Below are 27,776 nucleotides of genomic sequence, written 5' to 3'. Positions count from 1 at the left end.
ACAAATGGCAGGCCAACAGTTTTAGTGCGTCTGTTTCTGTATTTGTGTGTGTGTGTGTGTGTGTGTGTGTGTGTGTGTAAAACTGTCTGTTCGTCTGTCTGTTCCTATCTTTGATACTGTGCCTAAGCAAACACGTATCATACATTCATTCATACACCTGCACCTTAATCGCACGCACATATCCTATAAATAACGTCTTAACGAACACACACACACACACACACACACACACACACACACACACACACACACACACACACACACACACACACACACACTTCTCCGAATAGCAAACACGCACACTAGAAATTAAGCCTGTTATCCCTCTCCCAAAGTACACACACGCCACGCACACGAAGAGACATGTCATACACACACACACACACACACACACACACACACACACACACACACACACGAGTTTCACAAGTATTATACGTACACACCCGCGCACACAGGGATGACACAAATCACACATGCTGGGAGCTAAGCTTGATATATACGCAGATTTGTCATATGCTCACACACGCTTGCTGACAGACACCAACATATGTGTACTCAGATCGTCATTTCATTTACTGGTACACACTCACTGCAAAGATGAGAAACACACACACACACACACACACACACACACACACACACACACACACACACACACACACACACACACACACACACAAACACACACATACTGGCAAAACAAACCCGAACACATCATTCGAAAACAAACCACAGTCAACAAAATTACACGTACAATTTGACAAACACACAAATAGGCATACATGCAAAACACAGGCACATATTAAAATAGAAAAACTAACTACACAATGAACAGAAACAAACACATACGTACACATATCACGCACATAATGAAGCGACATGCACATTACACAAAACGCGAGTATGGACTCTCTCTCTCTCTCTCTCTCTCTCTCTCTCTCTCCAATCAATACCACCACAGTCCCCAGTCGCGTAGGTAGGAATTACTTATATATATATATATATATATATATATATATATATATATATATATATATATATATATATATATATATATATATATATATATTAATAGAGAGAGAGAGGGGGGGGGTCTTATCGATGGACTTTCATTCAATTTTGCATTGCAAAGCTTAGGAACGCCTTCACGTGGTGGCACCAGTGTCATCAGGTGGCGCAACAATCAGATTTTACAAGCGTCCCTCAATTACTTCCTTATCTCGCGATAGGAGAATGGTTGCTGCAGGATGAGGGCAGCTTCAGCCTGGAGTCCACTGGGTTCACGTCTCAGATGAACCTGGAGTTACTACTACTACCACTACTACTACTACTGCAAGTACTACTACTACTACTACTACTACTACTATTACTACTACTTTGCTATGCTTAGTTTTTGCCACGTCTGCAGATGACGCTTGTACTGTGTATGAAAAATGTATATACTTTTAAAAGCACGAAGGTGTTATTCGAGCTGGTAATTTCCTTTGGAAGATTGGCTGTTTGGAAGAAAAGACTTTACCATTATTATTATTATTATTATTATTATTATTATTATTATTATTACTATTATCATGTATTATTATTATTATTATTATTATTATTATTATTATTATTATATGATTAATATTTAAATAATAATACTCAAATTGCTGCAGCAGCTGTTGCTGTTTCTGCTGCTACTACTACCACAACTACAGCAATAACTACTACTGCTACTACTACTACTACTGCTACTGTTACGGCTACTGCTACTACTACTACTACTACTACTACTACTACTACCATTGTTATTATTATTATTATTATTATTATTGTAATGCTAGGTGTTTTAGCCTCGGCTTCCCGTAACTTAAGCACCTAACTTGTAGCGGGGTTCTCTTTCGAGCGCGGGGCTTGGACAAATAGGACAGAGGCAGGACAAAAACTCCATGCAATAACCTTACACGTGTATTACTCAGTCAGACAAGGGAATCCGCAGATGTTACAGACACGATGTTCTGGGTGATCATAAACTCTTATAACTAGATAGGGTTAATAGTATCTCGCAGGATACTGTCTGGGAATATAGTGAAAACAATACTTGAGGCGGAATGTTCTAAATTAGTATATTCCAGGGCCTTTATGCGAGTGGAGATGCTAGAGCTATTTGTCACAAAATGGGGGGAGGTGTACAGTACTGGGGTCTAATTGTGATTATGGTAGTCTGAAGTAGAGTCTAGTGGTAGTGTGTTCACTTTGTTATTTTCTACTTGTAAGTTACTTTTGATCAATTACCATCACTTACTCCACGGCCCTGGTGTTTGTCTTATTACTGTATAGCCTTTCACTGTGTCTATTCCTCTTTCTAACACTTTGATCTATCACAGTCAGTTCACTATTCCGCCTCGTCACCACTTGACCACTATTATTACACAGTCACAGTCACTATGGTTCATCTGATGCCAAGGATCCGGCTGACGGGCCACGCAGCTCTGCTACTGACGGGGCTGGGTACCACTAGGAGTCTTCGTGCTCAGGGGGCACGGGATCACGTGCAGGGGCGTCTGCTCTCGTCTGGGGCTATGGGTGGCAAAGGGTCCTGTACTCTCAGGGCTGGGGACAGGAGTGCAGCCCTCAGGACTGGGGCCGAACAATTGCCTGAACCGGTCGTTCAGGCTCCTGACAGAGGGGGAGGTCCTCCGCCGTCGAGGTGTAGGGAGTTCCCACCTGGGCATTTTTGGGAGGGTCTGGGGTTCCCGAGGACTGCGGTCCCCAGGGCTGGGCGGCGCCAACAGGAGGGGGCTGCGGCACCAGTCTGCATCAGGGTCCATCAGGTGGGTCTCCTCCAGAGTCAGTCGTAGGACGCAGAGGCCGGGGGAGACTACAGGGCCTCTCCAATACTCCTCTATGTCCTCTGCGCTGGGGGTTGGGGAACAGGAGTCAAGTTTAGGTGGCGGGGCGGCTCCAGGCCACTTACTGCCATAGGGCCCGGCTACTGGCTGTGGCTTCCTAGGGGTGTGGCTACAAGCCGCCAAGGCCCAGCTACTGGCCGTGGCCTGAGAGGGTGAGTGTCTACCAGGAAACCCGGGGACACCTTCGGAGCAGCTACAGGCCGACTGACGAAGGCGGGAGTGGCTACAGGCTGACTCCTGCAGGAGGGGTCTATAACGGCTACAGGCCGACTCAGTGCGAACACCTTTGGAGTGGCTACAGGCCATCTGACGAAGGCGGGAGCTGCTACAGGCTGTCTCCTCATTATCCTCAGAGCAGCTACAGGCTGTCTCCTCATTATCCTCAGAGCAGCTACAGGCTGTCACCTTAGTGAGGGGTGAGCGGCTACAGGCTGTCTCAGGGGGAACACCTTCGGAGCGGCTACCAGCCGTCTGACAAAGGTGGGAACGGCTACAGGCCGACTCCTTCAGGAGGGGTTTGGAGCGGCTACAGGCGGTCTCAAGGGGATCACCTTTGGAGCTGCTACAGGCCGTCTGACGAAGGTGGGAGTGGCTACAGGCCATCTCCTCATTACCCTCAGAGCGGCTACAGGCTGTCTCCTTAGCGAGGGGCGAGTGGCTACAGGCCATCTCCTTAGCGAGGGGAGAGCGGCTACAGGCCATCTCAGGGGGAAAGCCTTCGGAGCAGCTACAGGCTGTCTGACGAAGGTGGGAGCGGCTACAGGCCGACTCTTGCAGGAGGGGTTTGCAGCGGCTACTGGCCATCTCCAGAAGGACACCTTCAGAGCAACCACAGGTCGTCTCTTGACGAAGGCGGGAGTGGCTACTGGCTGTCTCCTTATTACCCTCACGACGGCTACTGGCCGCTTCCTTAGCGAGGGGCGAGCGACTACAGGCCGTCTCAAAGAGGAAGACACCTTCAGAGTAGCTACAGGCTGTCTCCTTTGGGGTGCTGGAAGGAGCTGGAAAGGCAGCTCCATCCCTTAGCTGGTTGGTGAAGGCTCGCCCGGAAGGTAGTGCAGTATTCCTGCTATGGCGATGGCGGGTGGGTTCCGGGTCATAGGGGCGTGCGGCACGGGCTGACTTAGGCCGCTGTCGCACCGAGTCATGGCGCGCTGCTGCTGCTCCTCCGTGGGCTCCTTGTGGGGGTGTCTGGGAGTTCATGGGGGCATTATGCTGAATTCCTTGTGGGGGTGGCTGGGTGTTCCACGGGGCACTATGCTGCATTTTACCACCGTCCGCTGGGAAAAAGTCACGTCCTCGTGACTGGAGGTGGTAGACTTGCGTATCGTGGGTGGTGTAGATTGGCTGTAGATGTTGGAGGAGGGCATGCCAGGCTGTGGTGGCGGTGTTCTCATCCTGCTCTGTGTCACAGGTGAGGAAGAGGGTGGACGTGGTAGTGGAGAAGCAGGGGAGTTGGAGGAGGTGATGTGGTCCTTGGACTCGTTGGTTGCTCCCGAGTGATGGTGCTCATACAGCTCGCCATATCCTCATTTTGGAAGTTGTTGCCCGTGGTATGGTGTGGTGCTAAATGCTTGAGACGGAAGGTAGGGATCGGATTTTATGCCAGGCTAATGCAGCGTAGTGTCTCTGGGGAGTATAGGTGGCTGGGATTTGGGCTTGATGTAGTATGAGGGTGAGATGGTTTAGGGCAGGGGTGGGAGTGTGCTTTTATGGTGAGGCGGGTGGGGTGGGGGAGTGGGCGTATCGGGAGGGTGGGTGGGAGAGGCGGCCGGAGTGAGTGGTGGTTGTTTTGAGAGTTGGTGTAGGTGGTGATGTGGGTGTGCGGGGTTGGCGTGGGCGTGGGGCGCGTGGGGCGTGTGTGGTTGGGTGGGGGATGGTTGAGGCTGGGCATGGGGAGTGAGGAGTGGGGGTGTGGGGGTGCAGTGGGTTGGAGAGGGTGAGGGCGGTGGTGGGTAAGGGCAGAGGTGGAGGTGTGGGGGTGAGAGTGGGACACGTGGTGCTGGGCGTGGGATAGGGGTGGCGGGTAGGGAGGGAGTGGAGGAGTGGCCGGGTGTTGGTGGTGCAGGTGAGTTGTCAGGTGAGGTGTGATGCGGCGTGGCGGCCGGGGAGGTGGAAGTGGTAGGGGAGGGGGAGGGGGATGGAGAGAAGGAGATGTAGCAATCGTAGGTAGGAGGGGGGGTGGCACCGGGGTGGGGGGCAGGACGGGGTGTGGGGGTGGGGCGGTGGGGGCAGGTACGGAAGGGGCGCATGTGCTGGTTTCGGAGGGTGCGAGGGGCGCCGTGGTAGTCAACAGCGACTTGATATGGGTTGGGGACGCGAGTGATGGTGTGGGGTCCTGTGAAAGGGGGTGCGAGTTTGTAAGGGGTGGGAAGCTGGGCAATCATGACAGTGTCGGCTGGCTTGTAGGGGCTGAGGTCTAAGTTGTGTTGGAGGTGGGCCAGACGGCGCTTGAGGTGGTGTTGTGGGTCTGTCATGGGAATGGAGGTAGGCGGTTGCAGATGCTGCCGAAGGGGCAACAGGAGGGGTGTCTCAGAATATTCGCTCATATGGTGAAATTCCGTCCTCACAGGGGCAGGAATTGATGCCCCATCATACGATTTTTACGTGGGCGGGCCAGTCATCGTCCTTAGTGGCTTCTATTAATGTGCGGAGTTGGTTCACGAGGGTACGATGGCTGCACTCGGACACTGCATTTCCCTGTGGCCAGTAGGGGGAGGAATGGGAGATGTTGTACCCGAAAATATTGGCTAGCTCCACCCGGACCTTACTGGTGAATTCGGGCACATTATCTGAGTGGATCGCTTGGGGAATGCCAAAGTAGGGGAAAACGTGCCGAAGGAGGGCGTCGGCTACTGCGACAGCGTGGTATTCCTTGCTGAGCAGGCCACAACGAACTTGGAATATGTGTCTATGAACATGATGATGTATCTATAGCCTGATTTTGGAGGCAGAGGCCCTACTACGTCAATTGCTAACAGCTGCCAGGGTTTGTGGGCAGTGATACAGCCCGAGAGTCCTGCGGTATGTGTGATGTCTTTACCATGGGCGCAGGCGTGGCAGATTTGGATGATTTCTTTGGTGAGGGCGGAAGGGTTTGGTGCCCAGTAGGTATCGTTGAAAACTTGGAGCAGTTTTTTTTTACCCAGGTGAATGCCATTGTGGGTGTGAAGGTGTCATAGGGCATCAAGGGTGGTGTCAGGGGCTAGAAGAATATGACTGGAGGGGGTCAGAAGGTGATCGCCCTGCCGATACAGTTTTTTGAAAAGGTGGTGAGGAATCCATGGGGGATGCTCCTTGCGGTGGCACTGCTGGAGAAGGTCTGGCTTTGGTTGGGCGGCTTGGAGGGGGAGCCGAGAGAGGGCGTCTGCGTTGGTATGGAGTTTGCCGGGTCAGTATGAGATTTTGTAATTGAATTCCTCCAGGGTTTCGCGCCATCTGATGAGTTGGGCGTTGTGGGTCTCAGACTGTCATAACCACAGGAGGGATTGGTGGTCCGTAATGATGGTGACTTGGGTCCCGGAGAGATATGCTCGGAAGTGTTCGAGCGCCCAAATTATCCCCAAGCATTCTCACTTGGTGCCACCATAAGTTTTCTCCGCCTGATTCAGGGTACGGCTGGCACAGGCATTGATGTGCTCACGGCCTTCTTAGACTTGGGCTAATACTGCACCTATGCCAAGGAGAAAGACGTCGGTGTAGAGGTGGAAGGGGAGGGCGTAGTCAGGAAAAGCCACAATGGGGGAGGAAACGAACTTGTCTTTGAGCTGCAGGAAGGCTGCTCATCTCTCGTCCGTCCAGAGGAACGGTTCCGCCTTACAGGTCAGGTCGTGGAGGGGTTTGGTGATGTTGGCAACCCTTTCATGAAATGACGGTAATAGGACGTCAAGCCAAGGAAAGCTCGGATGCCGTGAACATCCTGTGGTGGGGGTATGTCCACGATAGCACGGAGCTTGTCAGGGTTGGGAGATATTCCTGCCAGGGAGATGACATGCCCCAGGAATGAGACGATTCTGGTGGCTAGAACGCACTTGGTGGGCCAGAGTTTGAGGCCTGCCTTTCGGATCCTGGTAAAAACCCGGCAGAGGTGCTGCAGGTGGTTGGCCCAAGTTTGGCTGAAAACAATGACATCGTCCAAGTACGCAAGGCATATTTCCCAAGTGAGACCACTGAGAACAGACTCAGAGAAGGTGGCGGGGGCATTGCAGAGACCGAATGGCAGGACATTGAACTCATAATGCTTCCCGATACTAGTCGAGAATGCAGTTTTTCCTCGATCTTCCGGGCACACGGGAACCTGCCAATATCCCGACTGGAGGTCCAGGGTAGAGAACCAGGATGCTAAATACAGGGAAACCAGTGAATCGTCTATGTGTGGGAGTGGAGTGGCGTCTTTGGTAGTTACGCTGTTCAGTCAGCGGTAGTTGACACAGAAACGCATTGTGCCATCTTTCATTTTCACGAGGACGACGGGGGAGGACCAGGGGCTGGTGGAGGGGGAGACAACTCCAGCTTCTATCATCTCCTGCACCTGGCGGTCTTCCTCTGCCCGCTGCTTAGGATTCTTTCGTCTGGATGGCTGTCGGATCAGCGGGCCTGTCGTACGAATTTCGTGAGCCAGGTAGGTGGTTTCGATATCTGCTGGCACTGCCACGAACAGATCTTGAAAATCCAGGAGAAGGCGGCGTAGGGTGTCTGACTGATGGGCGGAGAGATGGTAGGAAATGGGGGGCAGTGGGGCAAGGGAGTAGGAGGGGGAAGGGGCGCAGGGCTCGGCTTCCTCCATCTCTCTGATTATGAGCCCTTTAGGGAGGGTGAGAGGTGAATGGGCAAGGTTGGGAATTCGGACTGCCGTACGATGCAGGGGGAGGAAAGTTGGAGGCAAAAGGCAAGCCGAGAGGGTTCCTGGCAGCAGGAGTGGGGAGAATAGGACAGAGGGGCCGGAGGGCCAGTTGAGAGGCACCCAGGTTTCCTGATGAGGGAGAATGGTGACAGCGGTGGAAACGGTGGCAGGAAAAGAGGGAGGGGGTGGTGGTGGTGGGGAATACAGGGGGGGAAGGGGGGGAGAAGGGAAGGGGGGGATGAGTCTTCCAGCCGGGGCCGTGGCGTGCAAGTGCAAACGGCCCTGGAGGGAGGGTCGGGTGGTGCACGAACTGGAGCTGTTGGTTGCGGCAATCTATGGTGGCTCCTAGCTTCTGCAACATGTCCAGCCCCAGGTAACCATCATAATTCCAGCATGAAGAGTCGAAGATTATGAACAGGTGCTGGGTTGACACCGGTTGGTGGGTGTCGAATCTTAAGGCCCGTGTCTCTCCACAGATGGGCAGGGGGCCATCCCCCGTGTCCACAAGGTGAGTAGCTGTGGGGCGGAGCGGGCCAAAGGTCGATCTGTGGCGGGAGAAGTAGTGGCTATAAAGGCAGGATCTGGCCGCTCCCGTATTGACCAGAAGTCTGGCTTTCACCCCCGTGCAGCTTCATCTTGTGGTAAACTGGGGGGCAATATTTGGGGGAAATGGCCCTGGCCACTGTGTGATGGTGCAGGGGCAGGTCTAAAAAATCCAGCTGTCTGGGGCCTCCTTCTTCTTGCTCCAGCTCCTGTTCCCCAGGATCGTGCTCCTCCACAGGTGCAGGTTCGTCCTCTGTTGCCTCGTCCTCCAGAGAGGAGACTTTGCATTGGCCTGAGGTGGTAGTTTTCCGACTTGCAGCTTTCAACTGCTCCCGGATATCGTGCAATGGGCACCTGGAGCTGCACACTGAGAATTCCCAGGGATTCACTCAGATATGGTTGGGGTTCTCCCTGTGGGCAGGGCGCCGATGTGTGGGGTGTGCCCTGGGTGGGGTAGGCGCTGGGGTGGGGCTGGTACGGGGCATGGGTGGACGAGGCTTGACTGGTGGAGCCGGAATTTTGGTGGGAAACTTTTTCACAACGTTGATCTGCTGGGGTGTAGGGCAAGAGGTCAGGAGGCGCCGTATTAGTTGGATGTCTCTATCCATGTCTCCAGTCGGGTCATGGATCGTAAAGTGTTCTTTTACAACACTGGGGAGCACTCTCAGGAGAGTGTTAAAGGTATGTTGTTTCCGGGTTTCGTCATCTGCCTCCGGGTAGGCAGCAGTGACCAGGTGTCTTGCTTGAATTAGGGTATCATCTAGATTCCCGTCGAAGGTAACACTATCCAGTTGGGATAGTGCCACCACTTTCCCTAGTGATGAGGTGATGGCTTGGATCATGAGTTTCGTGAAATTCTGCCAGGTGAGCTCCGGAACGATTTTTGGTGCTATATTGGCTGCCGCCTTGCCCAACAGTGGGAGTGTAACTACAATTTTTTGTTGGTCATTTTCAAACCTGATTTCTAGTAAAGGTTTGATGATCGTCAGATATGTGTGAACATCATACTGTTCGGGGTCAAACTTTGGCAATTGCACGTGTGGTTTAGTTGCCATTTTTCCGGTATTTCTTGACTACCTCTCTCTCGTATGCCCGGGTCAAGAACCACTGCTGTCCACCACTGTAATGCTAGGTGTTTTAGGCTCGGCTTCCCTTAACATAAGCACCTAACGTGTAGCGGGGTTCTCTTTTGAGAACAGGGCTTGGACAAATAGGAGAGGGGCAGGACACAAAAATTCCAGGCAATAACCTTACACGTGTATTACTCAGTCGGACAAGGGAATCCACAGATGTTCCAGACACGATATTCTGGGTGATCATAAACTCTTATAACTAGATAGGGTTAATAGTATCTCACAGGATACTGTTTGGGAATATAGTGAAAACAATACTTGAGGTGGAATGTTCTAAATTAGGGCCTTTACGCGAGTGGAGATGCTAGAGCTATTTGTCACAAAATGGGGGGAGGTGTACAGTACTGGGGTCTAATTGTGATTATGGTAGTCTGAAGTAGAGTCTAGTGGTAGTGTGTTCACTTTGTTATTTTCTACTTGTAAGTTACTTTTGATCAATTACCGTCACTTACTCCACGGCCCTGGTGTTTGTCTTATTACTGTATAGCCTTTCACTGTGTCTATTCCTCTTTCTAACACTTTGGTCTATCACTGTCAGTTCACTATTCCGCCTCGTCACCACTCGATCACTATTATTACACAGTCACAGTCACTATGGTTCATCTGGTGCCAAGGGTCCGGCTGAGGGGCCACGCAGCTCCGCTACTGATGAGGCTGGGCACCACTAGGAGTCTCCATGCTCAGGGGGCACTGGATCATGCGCAGGGGACTCTGCTCTCATCCGGGGCTATGGGTGGCAAAGGGGCCCATACTCTCAGGGCTGGGGACAGGAGTGCAGCCCTCAGGACTGGGGCCGAACAACTGCCTGAACTGGTCGTTCAGGCTCCTGACGGAGGGGGAGGTCCTCCGTCATCGAGGTGTAGGGAGTTCCCGCCCGGGCATTCTGGGGAGAGTCTGGGATTCCCGAGGACTGCGGTCCCCAGGGCTGGGCAGCGCCAACAGGAGGGGGCTGCGGCAACGGTCTGCATCAGGGTCCGTCAGGTGGGTCTCCTCCAGAGTCAGTCATAGGGAGCAGAGGCCGGGGGAGACTACAGGGCCTCTCCAGTACTCCTCTTCATCCTCTGCGCTAGGGGTTGGGGAACAGGCATCAAGTTTAGGTGGCGAGGCGGCTCCAGGCCACTTACTGCCGTAGGGCCTGGCTACTGGCTGTGGCTTCCTAGGGGTGTGGCTAGAAGCCACCAAGGCCTGGCTACTGGCCATGGCTGAGAGGGTGAGTGTCTGCCAGGAAACCTGGGGACACCTTCGGAGCAACTACAGGCCATCTGACGAAGGCGGGAGCGGCTACAGGCCGACTCCTGCAGGAGGGGTCTAGAGCGGCTACAGGCCGATTCAGGGGGAACACCTTTGGAGCGGCTACAGCCTGTCTGATGAAGGTGGGAGCGGCTACAGGCCGTCTCCTCATTACCCTCGGAGTGGCTACAGGCCATCTCCTTAGCGAGGGCCGAGCAGCTACAGGCCGTCTCAGGGGGAATGCCTTCAGAGCGGCTACCGGCCGTCTGACGAAGGTAGGAGTGGCTACAGGCCGACTCCTTCAGGAAGGGTTTGGAGCGGCTACCGGCCATCTCAAGGGGAACACCTTCGGAGTGGCTACAGGCCATCTGACGAAGGCGATAGTGGCTACAGGCCATCTCCTCATTACCCTCAGAGCGGCTACAGGCAGTCTCCTTAGCGAGGGGTGAGCGGCTACAGGCCGTTTCAGGGGGATCGCCTTCGAAGTGGCTACAGGCCATCTGACGAAGGTGGGAGTGGCTACAGGCCGACTCCTGCAGGAGGGGTTTGGAGCGGCTACCAGCCATCTCCGGAAGGACACCTTTAGAGTGACCACATGTCGTCTCTTGGCAAAGGCGGGAGCGGCTACCAGCTGTCTCCTTATTACCCTGAGGATGGGTACTGGCCGCTTCCTTAGCAAGAGGCGAGTGGCTACAGGCCGTCTCAAAGAGGAAGACACCTTCAGAGTGGCTACAGGCCGTCACCTGACGAAGGCAGGAGCGGCTACAGGCCGTCACCTGACGAAGGCAGGAGCGGCTACAGGCCGTCTCCTTTGGGGTGCTGGTAGGAGGTGGATAGGGAGCTCCATCCCTTAGCTGGATGGTGAAGGCTCGCCCGGAAGGTAGCACAGTATTCCTGCTATGGCGACGGCGGGTGGGTTCCTGGGCACACGGCCCGGGCTGACTTAAGCTGGTGTCGCACCAAGTTCCGGCGTGCTGCTGCTGCTCCTCTGTGGGCTCCTTGTGGGGGTGTCCGGGAGTTCATGGGGGCACTGTGCTGTATTCCTTGTGGGAGTGGCTGGGTGTTCCAGGGGGCACTATGCTGCATTTTAACCCGCCCCATCCCGACGTTTTCTGGGCAGTGGTATGCCTCAGTCCCGACATTTTTGGACCTTTTTCTTTTTGGCTCAAACATCTGCTTTTGGTGAGAAACATCGAAAATTCATAGAGAAATCGCTCACCTGAGGTTTAAAATACTCGATCTAGGTACGAGTACCTCCTTACCTGACTGGGTTTTCTAACAGGCTGGCACCAAAGAAAACGAGTTCTATGGGGTGGTAACTATTTTATCCACTCATAAACAGTATTTATTTACTTACTTGGTACGAATTTATATGTGGTACAAGAGTATATTGGTTTTCAAACAGTAATATAGGCATTATAAGCATTGTTTCACTCACTAACTCATCACCATTCATGACCTTTTTTTCCCACATTACCTGGTCATCATTTCTGACTGTTTCTTCCTCTAATGCTATGTAAACTTTGTCCTCCACATTGTCATCGATTGGGGAATCACTCTGGCCCTGAATGTCTTTATTGGCCAGGTCACTGGTAACAGGTGAATTGCCGAGACAATGGCATGCAGGGGGGGGGGAGAGGTTATGCAGTGTAAGGCATTGTCCCTGCTTGGCATCTTGTAGAGGAATAGAGGAAGGTGTCCCGTGTATACGTGTCAAAAATCACTTGCGAAATCACTTGCAAAAATTGAAAATTGTGCAAATTAGGGACCTTGCAATGTTGCCGTGTTAATTCACGTCTCCGGGATATGAGTGCACATCATGTGAGGACGTGAATTCACGTCTCCGGGACACGGCAGGTTATTTATTATTATTATTACTATTCTTATTATTATTATCATTATACTGTTGTTGTTGCTGCTGCTGTTGCTGCAGCTGCTGTTATGACTACTACTACTGCTGCTATTACTACTACTACTACTACTATTACTACTACTACTATTATTACTACTACTAGTACTACTACTACTACTACCATTACTAGCCGATATGGCCCACTACACGGGCCTAACTTACTATACATGACGGTCCCCCCAAAAGTCCTTTCTACGTGTGTGCCAATTTTCAGACCAGTCGCCCAGGCAGTCTCCGAGAAACGGTGCGAATAGACGGACGGACAGACAGACAAACAGACAGGCAGACATTGCTCAAATTATGTTGTTATTGTTATTATTATTATTATTATTATTTAGTGTGGTAGATAGTGTGATGGGTAAGGATGGAACCTTGGGGGATGGAAATGCGTGAAAGGGTACAGCAGGGAAGGAAGGTTGTTGGTTCACTGAAAGCAGTGATGAGAAATAGGGAGGAGAGTATGGAAGTTAAGAAGTCTCTGCATGATAGTATTGTGATCCCTACCCTGACGTATGGAAGTGAGGCATGGACGTTGCAAGAGGGGAACAAGTCAAGAGTGAGAGCAGTGGAAATGAGCTACTTGAGAGGAGCATGTGGAGTGACATGGAGGGACAGGTTGACGAATGAAGAAGTGAAAGAACGTTGTGGGGTGGATGTGGATGTGGTTGAGAAAATTAGAAGAAATACACTGAGGTGGTTTGGACATGTGGAGAGAATGGAGAATGAAAGACTGACTAAGAGAGTGTATGTAGGAGGGAGGGAGAGGGAGGGGAAGACCGATGATGAGATGAAGGGATGGAGTTGAGAGGTATATGAGGGAGGGGGGAGTGAGCTGGGGGGAGAGTAGTCAAATGGTGAGTGACAGAGTGACTTAGAGGCGTTTTGTTTGTGGCCACCCTTTGCTGGATTAGGGCGTCGAGCTATAGATAGATAGATAGATGTTAATCTATGTTAACCCCTTCCGGAGTGTCATATTTATACCTTTAGTTTGTTCTCTCTCTGTCTGCAGTTTTTTTTTTTCTTTTTAACCCATCACGTCCCGAGGTTTTCCGCACCTCCGACATCCCCCAGTCCCGAGGTAAATTTTTTTTTTTGGCTAAAACCTTCGCTTTTGGTGAGAAACATCGAAAATTCATAGAGAAATCGCTCACCTGAGGTTTAAAATACCCAATCCAGGTAGGAGTTCCTCCTTACCTGACTGGGTTTTCTAACATGCTGGCACCAAAGAAAATGAGTTCTATGGGAGGGTAACTATTTTATCCACTCATAAATGGTATTTATTTATTTACTTGGTACGAATGTATCTGTAGTATGAGAGTATATTGGTTTTCAAGCAGTAATAAAGGCATTATAAGCATTGTTTCACTCACTAACTAATCACCATACCTGACCTCTTTTTGCCACATTACCTGATCATTATTTCTGGCTGTTTCTTCTTCTAATGCTATGTAAACATTGTCCTCCACATTGTCATCGATTGGGGAATCACTCTGGCCCTGAATATCTTTACTAGCCAGGTCACTGGTAACAGGTCCTTTGCCAAGACAATGGTGTGAGGGGGGGGAGGGGGGAGGTTATGCAGTGTAAGGCATTGTCCCTGCTTGGCATCTTGTGGAGGAATAGAGGAAGGTGTCCCGTGTACACATACAAAAAATCACTCGCGAAAATTGAAAATTGTGCAAATTAGGGACCTTGCAATTGCACAACGTACTGGTACATCACTGGAACTGGCAAATGCAAATCGTTGCAACGTACCCATACGTCGACGGGATGGGGCGGGTTAAGTTAGAAAATCCTATCAGACAGACTGGGATAATGTAGGATGTTATTTAGCCCCTCTAGTTGGAAAAAAAAAATGAAAGTGAAATAGATTTGTATAAATAATATCTTTTTATTTTGAAAGGGTTCAATTGGGCACATTTTAAAGAATCTTTTAAACCTGATGCACATTCAGTAGGTAGTTAACATAATTATCTATCTGCCTACCTGTCTATCTACCTATCTATCTATCTACTGTCTTTCTGTGTCTAACTGCATCCGTACCTATGTAGGCTATCTGTCTGTCTATTTCCTGACACCGTATTGAGAGAGAGGAGTGCATATTTATAAACTTATTTGTCTGAAGCAAGGGCTGCATCATAACAGGATACATAATTCCCGTCATTATTAATCATGATCATCCTATCCCTATGCAAATTGAATGGGTTATCAGAACTGCATTTATAGATTACTTGTATTTTATACTGACCGAATCACATTTCATGGCAAGTTTTTAATTATCGTAGCCTTAAGTATTTTTAGTAGACCATACCTTCATCTCAAGGCAAAATACAAAAAGAACAAGTGCCTTCGTCGACCGCTTGACTTGTGTCGCATCATGAAACTACCACAAGGAAGTAATAAAATGGACAGTGTGAGCAAATGAGTGGATGAAACGAGCTGCGATTACGGCAGGCAGTGAGGCTGGGAGGGGAAAGGATACCCTGCAAAAATGTGTTGTTGAAATAGTGGCTTTAGTGCAGTGGTGTTCAATATATAGTCGGAGAGTGAATGTGTCATGGGGTAGAAATGTGTCCGCGTGAAAAGATGTGTCTTGTGGCAAAAATGAGTCCAAGTGAAAACTGTGTCATGGGGTGAAAAATGTGTCATGATGTGAAAAATGTATCAAGGGGTAAAAGCGTGTTACGGGGTGAAAATGAGTAATGGAATTAAAAATGTGTCTTGGGGTAAAAATGTCATGGAGTGAAAAACATGTCATGGAGTGAAAAAGTTTCATGGAGTGAAAAATGTCATGTAGTGAAAATTGTGCCATGGGGTAAAATGTGTCCCAGTGTGAATAATGTCTGAGAGTGAAAAATTTTAGTGAAAAATGTGTCCGAGAGTGAAAGTGCCAGGGGAAGAAAATTGCTGCAATGGACAAAGAAATGGCTAGGATGAGGTGAAATTTTGGTGGGATAATAATGATGCGAGTGCAGTGTTAGATTAACTAAACAATATACAATAACAATAATGGCAAGAACTAATTCTTAAGGAAAGATGGAGAGAAAATCAAAGAGAGATGTCAAAATTTCTAGAATATTCCTCACATCTCCAGATATAAATCACTAACTCAGTCCTGCAGCATAACATTGCCCCTCCCTCAAAACTTTGTCGTCACCGACAGAACCACCTAATCCTACTTATATACAAGTATAAACATGATAATCTTTCCAGCTAGAAAGTCGTTGCCTTTGTCTCTGTTGTCTAGGTCCCACGGAGTCCCGAGTGTCCTCTGTTCCCAAACCATCCACCAAGTCATCCCTTCGAACTGCGGCCTCTTGAGCGTTGAGCAAAGGGACGCTGACTGCCTTCACGAGCCCAGCGTGAAGACCTGGATCGTCAGTGCTGTCAGTGACTCTGTCACCCTCCTGGACCCTCCTGTCATCTCTGATGTGCAGCAGGTCCCCAGCTTCACTCTAAATGTACTTCCCAGGTCCAGGCCTCCTGTGGAAAATATATCAGCGTACTTCACCAAAAGCCTTTTCCTGCTCCATCTGTGGCTTTTTCCGATACTGAGCACTATTACAAACAGATCTCAAAAATGGTTGGGTAGTTCTTCCTGGTGCTTAACTGTATTCCTCTTGCATGAACTGTTTGGTGGCTCCTCATCAATTTCTTGGCATTACCCCAAAACTGTACTCTAATGTATCTTCTTAGGATGAAGTGAAATGATGATGATTATGATGGCAGGTACTTCTTCTCCCTTAGGATCAACCAAGGTGCTGCTCACCATCGCTCGCCCTAGTATCAGGCCATGGATCCTGAGCTCCACCAATCCAAGCGCAGTGTGCAGTGTGTCATAGATCTTGCAGGGCAGCAGCATCTCTGACTAGGGAGATAACTGTAGTCCATCTGGTCGCCACTGGTAGACTTCCATCCTCCACGGCCCTCAACAAAATACTCCTTCCTCCTAGCCGCATTTACATAGTATGGATGTAAAGCAGGTAGCGGCCAGACACCAAGGAATCTGAGCCCAGGATGCAGAGACCCCTCGATGTTGGCAACATACATGGCCAGGATCTATTCCTTTCCTCCCATCCATATTCTGACACACTGATCCCCTAAGCTCAGTGCAGTGCCCTGTGACTCCACACAGCTGCTGGAAAATTCCTTGAATTTGCTCATGACTCACCACATCCAGCAGCACCAAAGTCTTCTCTGATCCAGTGTCGACGACCATTGGGCACGCTCTTCCTCCAGTCTCATTATCCCTCTCTGAGTACCTGTCACTGGCACCTAAAGGGTGTGCTGGGTACTGACCCTCAACCAAACACCATTCAAGGACTTTGACCCTGTTACTTACTTACTATATTGTATTTCACTTCTAAGTTTATCCTCCATTATCCTCATTCTCCTACTTGGTCATTTTTTCTCTCTACCTTGCTGTATGACACTTCTTGATGTTATTTCAGTTTCCTGGTCGCATCCTGCAGCTCCTCTTGTAGCAGTTGAAGCTCCTGTCTCTGCCCACTTAGCTGTTTCTCTAGTGTTGCATAGTGTTGTGCTTGGGATTCTTCTTGTTCTTCTTTATATTTGTTTTATTCTTGCTGTTTTTCTTGATATTTCTTTTGTTATTCTTGCTATTAAATCATTGTTCTCATCACTGTGCTCTCAGTACTGTGAGTATATTTCCCAGATATGTGTCCGCCGTTTTTTCAGCCTGTCCATGTGCCTCCATTTTTCAAGACGTACCCATACTCCTGGCACCAGTTTGGTGCAGTGTAGGGTTCATGGATACGTCAAACACAACTTGTTGACAAGCCAGAATGTTAATCAAAAGCCACACAGCACTTCAGGGTTTTATTCCTTGCAGGCAAAGCTGAGGTACAATGGTAAAACACTGGGACTTCTCTCATGCTACCTCTGTCCTAACTCACTCCACACTATTCGCCACTGACTCACCCGCACTGTCTGACTAACTGAGAAGGCAGGATGATCCCTTTAGATACCTCTCCAACTCTCCTACTAGCACAGTACAGAATATTCTAGAGCCTAGGAGATAATCCACATTTTCCTACGCAATAATGTGCTTTAAAAAAATACACAAAAACAGTAATGAAAAGAACTAATTCCGAAGGCAAAATAGAGAGAAAAACAAACATGTAGAAATTTTTAAAATGTTCCTCATATCTGCAGATATAAACAACTAACCTAATCCTATGGTATACAATATCTTGAGTATTTTGAGTTTTGTATAACTTTATATTATTTAGCTGGTGACATATTTATGGACCGCTGTCACTGACACTGCTACTTTGCTTTCCCTAGAAATTTCCAAAATATGCCCCTAAATATAGTGTAAATTCTTAGCTTTGTTTAGAGGAAAAATTAGTTTTGAAGCCATTTTTTATAAATTGGTGGTACGTGGTGGCGACCATCATCCACTTAGCTTGATGCAGTGCTGCTTACTTCTTCCTTCACCTTTATCATTTTTTGTGTCTCTCCTCCTCTCTTCCTACATTCCTAATCTATTCTTTCTTATTTAGTTTTCGTTTTTCCTTTTCAGGTGGCCTTACATTAAGTGGCAAGCCAAATGGTTTCCTGTAAGGCAGGAAGCCATTTACAGCACTGGGAAGTAACCATATAACCAACCCATACGTGTTCCCTACGTGTCAACAAGTGAGTTGGTGGAGGGTTGGTGCACCTCCTCATGTAACAACTGACTCAAGTGACAACTGGCTGCCCTTTGCAGAACTGAGGCATCTGGCTATAGACAGATAGATAGACTGATTTCATACCAGATTCAATCACAATTTCCGGCATATTACTCTGAAAACCACTGATAATGTTTCCACCTAGTTTTTCCTGAAACTCATGAGTGTTTGCTCTTAATGGCCTGAAACTATCTTGTGAATTAGAACTTTATACGGAGAAAAGTTACATAAAAATTAGTTCAGTAATTTGGTTTCGTGACACTGTTCTCAGCAGCCAGTTCACAGTTTAGCTGACTGGCCTTTGCTTGTAATGGTCAGGAAATATCTTTTGAATTTTGAGTTTCATACAAAATAGGAAGGAGCTTTATTACTAAATGTTGCGGACTGTTTCCATAACATTTAATTAAACCACGCTTTCAAGTCATATGGAAACTAAAGCTAACTGGTCTGTTTTGCCTGGAGTTTCTTAGAATTTACTCCTGACAGACTGAAAATATCTGGTGAATTTAAGCACTGTCACGAATAAACAGTAGTTCCTGTACCTACTGTTATGGACTGGTTCCATAGATGTAATTCAAACACAGTTTCAGGGATGTACTTCAGGACACTAATCGCTTCTTCTGTGATTTTTTTTTTCCATTATGCTTAGGCAAAAACTCTTAATGAACTAAAAAAAAAATCTTGTTAATTACGTCTTTATACAGAATATAATTCAGTGCAAATAGTGTCAGTAGAATTTTTTTTTTTTTTCCCAGATAGAAAGGGGAAACACAAACTAAATTTAAAAAAAAAAAGATTTCCACACACATAATTATGGGATTCCTCTATTCACAAAATAATCTGTAACAGATGAACTTGAATTGTTGTAGGTTGGAGTTTGGGGGGAAACTAATCTGCAGAAGAGAGTTCCAAAGAGAAGCAGTTCGAGGAACAAAGGATTTTTTTTTCCTCAGAAGTTCTCCAGTATGACAGTGCTACAGTCAAGTTAAGGCCACCATCAGATGTCCGAACAACTCAAGGGAAGACGTGGAGAGGTGGCACAATGGATCCAATTTTGTCTGAACATTTACCATAAAATTATTTGTAAAATAAAGCAAGAGAAGTATCATTCCTTCTTACTTGCAGGGTAGATTGTTCATTTGAAACTGCAGGGTTAGTAATTAATCTTAAAGTTTTGTTCTGAATTCAGTCCAGTTGTTTTAGTACAACCTCTCCACATCCTCTCCACAAAGGTGAGCATTATTCTAGATAAAAGCACATATGACTTGCAAATCACAGCTAACTGCAAGTCAGTGAAGAAGTTGCGGATTCTACACAACAATCCAAGTTTCTTTGAGGTGATTTAAGCAGGTGATCTAACGTGAGAGGTCCAGCTGAGGGTACTGTTTAGTGAAACACCAAAAATTTCAATACTTTTAGAGATACGAATATTGGATGCATGAAGGTAATTTAGGAGTCAGGTAAGATCTGTCTGTTGGTCTGGATATATTTGTTTTTTCTAGCATTAAATGAGACTGTTATTTTTTCCCTATTCCATGATTTTGATTTATGGAGATTAATGTGATGAGTTGGCAGTTAGAGATCTCAAATGTTGCTAATGGGCACTAAGTGTAAAGGAACTGTGAAGCAATGATTCATCTGCACCTGAGTAGGGTTATGGGTGACAGACAAGAATTCATTAATGTGAATGAGGAACAGGGTTGGAGCCAGGACTTATCCTTGTAGCACACCTGCATTAACTGAGTGGAAATTGGAAGGTACATCATTTACCTTTACTGTTATCTTTCTGTTGCCTAGGTATGAGATCAGTGGGAAAAAGGCCGCAGTATGGAACTTTGGATGACAGGGAACTTTGCTACACCGTATCAAAGCTGTCAAAATAGTAAAAGCAACTACATGGATTCCCCCAAGTTAGTCAATTGACGAATAATGAGATTGAGGATATCAACATTGGATCGTTCGTAGTGAAAATCATACAGTCACTAATTAAGTTGCTGAATTTAAGAAGTTTAACGAAGTGCTTAAAAATGACGATCGCAAAAACTTTACCATGAAATGGCCATGGGTCTGTAATCAGAGAAATCATAGGAACTTCCTTTCTTTGGAACTGGGAGGATGTGGGCATCCTTCCAAAAATTTGGGAATGAAAAAACTATGTACCAGTATGCATAGTCAGAATAATTAAGCTGGAATAGAAGCAAGTTCTGAGGAACACAATTTTAAAACTATTGGAGGAATTCCATCTCTAGCAAGAACTACTGATAAAACTACAACAATAAGTGGTTTTGCATGTAGGCCTTTGACATTTGCTTTCGGTTCTCTTGACCTTGAACGTTATTTTTCATTTTATTCTTGATGCTGGAGACGGACGCCTTCCCGTGGGGGCACCGAAATAGCTGGGTGGCTCCAATGCCCAGTTATTCAGACGCTCCATATCTGCCTCTGTATTCCCTAGAAGGAAGATTCTGAACTGTAGGGAAAGGGCAACTTCAGCTTGCGCTCTAATGAGTTCGCATTTAGATGAGCCTGGAGTTGCAACCATCGTTCCAACCTCCAGAGGATTGTATTCAGTTCTAGAAATATATCATGTACTGAACGGATTAGCAAAGGTTGTACTTTCCCTTTGAAGATTTAAAAAAAAAAAAAATGTTTGAGGTAAAAATAAACGAACAAAATTGTCTGAAAGTGGCAAAGATTACGAGAAATGCATTAAGGTAGAGAACTAGATAACTAACTACCAAACCTCGTAAGTGAAAAAAAAAAAAAATCGCATGACATGGTAAATTAGGTTTTATGTTTTTCCTCAAACTGTATCTTTTGTCTTCATGCATATGGCCGTAGGGACTGTGGTCTCCTGTTTTTAAAACGCATTAAGTCCTGGCATCTCGAAATGAAAATTAGTACTTTGAGTAGTAGTTGTAGTAGTAGTAGTAGTAGTATGAAGCGGAGAAGGAGGAATAACTTTACTGGTTTCCAGTCTTTGTTTCTGTCTTCCTTGCATAAAACAGAGGAACACAGATAACAGTGTTTGAAATATACGACGAAAGGAGAAAGGCAGCAGAAGTGATCGAAAACTATTAAAGAAACAAAAACAAAAGGAATTAATATAAAAAAAAAATGGAGGCAGAGTTAGGTAATATTGATCATGGCAAAAATCAGGAAAAAATCTGGGAAAACAAATGAAATATGTAAGAAGTTTAGAGAGGTGAATTTAAGGTTGGAAATTTATGAAACACGAAGAAAAAATGAAAACGCTCACCAGGAGTAAAACCAACACGAGCGAGAGAAAGGGAAAAACAGGATAAAACGGCAGGTCAAAAAGATTCAACAAGAAAAAATGCGAAACGAAAAAGACAGAGCAGGTGAAACGAGAAGGGATGGAAAAAGATGAAACGGGAAAAAGAATGAAAGCAGAGATTTAAAAAAAAAAAAAAAAAAAAAAAAAGGCGATGAAGCAAAAAATGAAACTTTTGAGGGGCACTGAGTTGGCATGGTTAAAAAGAGAATATTGGTTTTCGTCGTATTTTCTGATTACCTCTGGAGGATATTGTAGGGGAAAGAACAAAACTCTTGTGTGTGTGTGTGTGTGTGTGTGTGATGTCTGTTTCTACTTGCATTCTGTTTGGTTGTGGGTAAATGTGCCTTTGCGTCTGTCAGCAAGTATATTTTTTGGTGCAACTTCGTGTGTGGGCTTACGGAGAGAGAGAGAGAGAGAGAGAGAGAGAGAGAGAGAGAGAGAGAGAGAGAGAGAGAGAATCCCTCCCACACACTTAATTTTCAATTCAGCAGAAGGTGCTGGAGTTTGAAATGCAGAATGGTATGGCATGAGTAATGAATGAAGGAGTTTCCGGGTGTACTTAGCGAGAAGACCAGGGGGAGGTTGTGTGATGAATAATGAATTGAGGGGCATCATGTATGAAGCGTGGTTTGTAAACTGATACATGGTTTGCATTTCTTATTCCTTCTTGCTCTTTCTTTCTTTCTTTCTGTATTATGAAAGTTTCTGTTCACCAATATCACAAATATACATTTATCATCAACTCTGTCTATCTAATATTTACGCCTGTGTGTGTATTTGTCTATCTGCCTACCTATCTACCCATCTGTCTATCTACAACTATCTATCTCCCTGGCTATGTCGATCTGTCCATCTATTTATATCTTTCATGCAAAAGAAAGAAAGAAGGCCAGATATATATAAAACTATCCAACACTCAGTATTAGGAGTTCTACACGTGGAAGGACTTAGTATTTGCATCAGTTGTTTTCACCCGTCTAGCGAGGCGATAATGTAATGTCCTGCGTCGGTGTGTACGTCTGTGTGTGTCTCTGTGTGCGTCTGACTGTTCCCCAAGTATCTCAAAATCAAGTGGCCAAATTGTACCCAGTACTTGTGGGCAGTATTCCGGGATACATGGCTTGTTTCCTAATTATTTGGGGGAAACTGCAGTAATATACCTTCACTTGCCAGAGGATTTTGTAAGAAAGAAATATCCTCTAACTTTTTCCTTTACCTTATAATTATTTATCATTTCCTATCGTACCTTCAGTGGAGAGGACGGCTGTTCTTCAAAGGCCTGTTATACTCAATGACCTTCACCAACACAATACCCTTGACCTCAGGCTTCTGATATTCTGCTAGTGTGACACTTAACTTAATAGGGGCAAACAGCGAAATCCTAAGACTTTTTCAGGATTTTGGCGAAGCTGTGATTTTATGCCTCCGATTGCCAGAGGATAACTGATCTTGTTTCTTAATAAAGGTGGGCGATACGGATTCGTGGACGAGCGCTTTGGGTTTTTTTAAAGTCTGTGGTTAGCTTAAAAAAAAAAAAAAAAAGGAAAAGAAACAAAATGGCCTGGGATTATTGTGGCTAGAACTAAATAATAATTTGTCATCATGTAAGACTAAGCATATAAATCGTACGAGAAAACTACCATGATGAATTAAAATGTTGACATCACATCTCAATATTATTCTCATCCTGTGAAATTATGTTGTTTTCAACTGGATATTGTAACATTTCTTCATTATATTAGTTCTTACCCTAAGAAGTTGTACTTATTTCAGTTGTATAATTTCTAGATGATATTATCATTCCAAGATATTTTTCTAAGTGAAGGATGTTGATATAGAACAACTTAACTTCAGTAAGATAGGCTTTCCAATGTTGAATAAAATCGTCTGAGGTTGACAGCACAAACTGGAAAATATTTAATCTAAGAGGGGTTTAATTATAGTCTTTACTGTGATAAAATCCAATGCTTACCAGGAGAAATATCTGGGACTAACTAATACCGTTTCCACGACAAAATGTTTGCATATACTATTATTTTTTTTTTTTCACGTCGTTATTGAGCACACGATAACCAATTCTAACCAAAAACTCGAAAAAAATATTTTCACAATTTCGCGTGTCACAATTTCCGACAATTTCGCTCCGTCGTGTCGCGATCGATAACCAAATTTTTTGTTTTGTATTCTTCTGACATTCCCTGGACTTTACTCGACCTAATGCAAAAATAATTAGGTCGATATCTGTTACCGTTCTCGTAAAAGACACGAGCAAACGCACACAAACTGACACACACATTCACAGGTTGACTTTACTTAGAGACGTATCATTAATGTAGATTAGTATACATGACCTAAAATACAGACAGACTAATATAAATGGCCTATAATGATGATTGATTAATATAAATGACCTGCCATGCAGAAAAATTAATATAATTTGCCTATAATGTACTGTAGGTAGGCTAATATAAATGCCCAATAATGTAGACACAGTCGTACAGGTGACCTGTAATGCGGACAGATTAATATAAATGGTCTATAATGGAGATAGAATAATAAAATTTGTTATGTGTTCGACTCTGGGCATAGCCTTCACAGCCCGCTATCAAGGCCCAGCAGTCCTCCTACATACCATACACCTCTACATGTCACCACTTCAGCGCTAACACCCACCGTCCATATTGAATAAAGGACTGGTGTATTGGCATTAGCGGGGGTATTTTAAAGACATGTCGGCGGGTCTTCTGGTGGATCAGTAAAGCCTGATTTAATGAAATTCAAATCCTTAAACTGTTCCCTGTCCCACACGGGATTTGAACCTGGGTCCGTTAGGACTGCAGGCCGCCTCTCTACCGATTCAGCCACCGCCTCCCTCCAGAAAAAAAGAGAGTGGAGAGTATTCATGGGTCGAACTCGGCACACCTGCAGTTGAGCCTCAGGCCGCCCCACCTTACTCCATCTTGTCAAATGTCCCATAATGCAGATGGAATAATATAAATGACTTATCTATCTATCTATCTATTGCCAGACGCCTCAATCCCGTTTGGGGTGGCCACAAACAAATCGCCTCCAAGTCGCCCTGTCCCCCGCCATTTCACTGCCCTGCTCCCAACTCACACCCCCCTCTCTCATATACCTCTCCACCCCATCCCTCCATCTCATCCTCGGTCTCCCCCTCCCTCTTCCACCCTCCACCTCACTCACATACACTCTCTTCGTCAATCTTTCACCCTCCATCCTCTCCACATGGCCAAACCACCTCAGCGTGTTCCTCACAACGCTTCCTATCACATCCACATCCACACCACAACGCTCCTTTATATCCTCATTCGTCAGCCTGTCTCTCCACGTGACTCCACAGGCTCCTCTTAAATAACTCATTTCCACTGCTCTCACTCTTGACTTGTGTCCTTCCAACAATGTCCAAGCTTCACTTCCGTACGTTAGAGTTGGTATCACAATACTGTCATGTAGTAACTTTTTTACTTCCATGCTCACTTCCCTGTTTCTCTATCACTGCTTTTAAGGAACCAGCAACCTTTCTTCCCTGCTGTACCCTTTTCAAGCACTTCACCCTCCAAACCTCCATCCTTACTCATCACACTACCCAAATACTTAAACGTACTCACATTTTCCAATTCCTCACCATCCAACCTCGCTGTACATTCACTGACTTCACCTCTCTCAAAGACCATCACTTTACTCTTCCCTACATTCACCTTTAGGTTCCGTTTCTTACACACTCTCTCAAACTCATCCACCAAGCCTTGCAGCTCCCCTTCGTCTTCACTCAACAACACAGTATCATCTGCAAACAACAGTACAGGGAGTTTCCAAACACTATCCTCTCTCACCAGGGCCACTCCAACATCCACTACCCTACCTTGTACCTCTTTTATTACCCCATCCATGTACAGATTGAACAACCATGGAGACATGACACATCCCTGTTTCAAACCAACTTTCACAGAGAAAAATTCACTTAGTTCACCATCCACACGCACTGCAGCCTTCGCACCATCGTACATACTCTTCACAGCATTCAACAACTTCCCATCTACTCCATATATTCTTAACACTTTCCACAATCCTTGTCTATCCACCCTGTCATATGCTTTCTCCAAATCCATGAAAGCTGCATACAACTTCTTTTCTCTAGAAACTTTTCCACTAAAGATCTAAGAATGAATATCTGATGTACACAACCTCTTCCCTTCCTAAAGCCTCCCTGTTCTTCTCCAACTAATTTCTCTGTTCTTTCTCTAACTCTGTCTATAAGTAACCTACCATACACTTTTCCTATTATACTAAGAAGACAAATGCCCCTATGATTACCACACACTTCTTTTTCCCCTTTTCCTTTGTACAAGGGAATAATTATACCTGACTTCCAATCCTCCGGGACTCTACCTTCCTCCCAGGCCAATCTGCACATCTTCCACATCCATTCTACTACTATCTCTCCCCCATGCTTCAGCATTTCACCACACACTCCATCAATTCCTGGGGCTTTCCCCGATTTAACTTTCTTCATTGCTTCCACAACTTCCATCCTACTGATTTCTTCCTGTCTTCTCACCTCCCTCCTTCTCTCAGCCATTCCCCAGCCACTTATACTCGCATTACTTCCATCCTCCACGTTCAACAATTCCTTAAAGTGTTCTCTCCATCTGCTCACTTTTTCTCCCTTCTCCACTAGTAATCTACCATTTTTATCTTTCACTCCCCTGCTAACTTCACTTCCACCCTGTCTTACTCTTTTCACTTCTCTCCAGAACATTTTCTTACAGTCCCTCCACTTTACACTCAAATTCCTTCCAAATTCCTCATCCACTCTCTTCTTACTCTCTCTTACTAATCTTTTCACCTCTCTCTTCCTTTCCACATATAACTCTCTCTTCCGCCTCTCAACTTCTTCCACGCCCCTATTTCTCATCCATTCATTGTATGCTTTCTTCTTTTGTGCCACAGCCTGTTTCACCTCTTCAGTCCACCACGCTGTTCCTTGCACCCCCCTCCGTCTTCTCTTCCTTCCACACACCACATCACATGCTGCACATATTTCTTCTGTAAATATCTTACACACACCTTCCACGTCTCCCATCTGCTCCAATTCATATTTGCCCAATCGTTCCTCCACTTCTCTCTTATACTCTGCCTTTTTCTCATCCTCTTGTAACCTTTCCACTCTCCTTGCAACTACTCCTTCCTCTCGTCTTTCCCTTCTTCTATTCCTCCATCTTACTTGCAACCTAATTCTGGCCACCACCAAGTAGTGGTCAGAAAGTCCACTCCCCCAGCCTCTATACACTCTTGCATCCTTTACACATCTTCGCATCCTTTCATCCACACACACATAATCAATCATTGCCTTCCTTTCATTCAGTTCACCACCCACCCTTCTCATCACTCGCCATGTATACCTGTGGATCATTTTATGCCTGAAGAGGGTATTGGCTATTACCAACCCCCTCCCAGCACAAATGTCCACTAGCGCACTCCCATTCTCATCTATCTCAGCAGGCACACCCCACTCACCAACTATTCCATCCACCTTCACATTACCAACTTTACCATTCATATCACCAATCAAAAACACTCTCTCACTCCTTCCAAACTTTTCCATGCACACTTATACTGGAGATAAATACAGATGACCTTAAATGCTTTAATGCAGATAGATTTTATACACTACATGTAATGCAGGTACATTAATATAAATACCAATAATCCAGACTGATTAATGTAAAAGACAGATTATTTATAAGATAGACATGCCCCTAAACACAGGTAGATATGCAGACTTCTTAAACAAGATTGCAGATTTTTTGGATTTATTCTTGCTATCACCAGACAATTTTTTTTCTTTTAATTTCATGTATTAGAAAGGAGTGTACACAAGCCCTTTCACAACAAGAGGGCTTTTCCTAATTTGGATAATATTGCCAGCACGAGGCAAGATGTACTCAGAATATTGGAACAACGAAAATATGTATTAAATTGGTACCCACGCGTTAGAGTGAACATTTCGGGGAGGACAGACTACATTACGATGACGGTACTTGTGGTAGTAGTTGTCGTCGTACTAGTGGTTTTGGTTGTGGGAGGTGTAATTGTATTCGTTGGTGTAATCATAAGCGTAGTCGCAGGTGTAGTAGGTGTGATTATTAGTGTGATCTTCAATGCAGTCGTAAATGTAATCGTAAGTGCAGTCGTAGATATCATAAATG

The sequence above is a fragment of the Coenobita brevimanus genome, chromosome 104, assembly GCF_032717465.1.
Source record: "Coenobita brevimanus isolate Jiangsu-jjx chromosome 104, ASM3271746v2, whole genome shotgun sequence".
Classification (NCBI taxonomy): domain Eukaryota; kingdom Metazoa; phylum Arthropoda; class Malacostraca; order Decapoda; family Coenobitidae; genus Coenobita; species Coenobita brevimanus.
The sequence above is the reverse complement of the archived record's forward strand: the minus strand, read 5'-3'. Positions refer to the sequence as shown.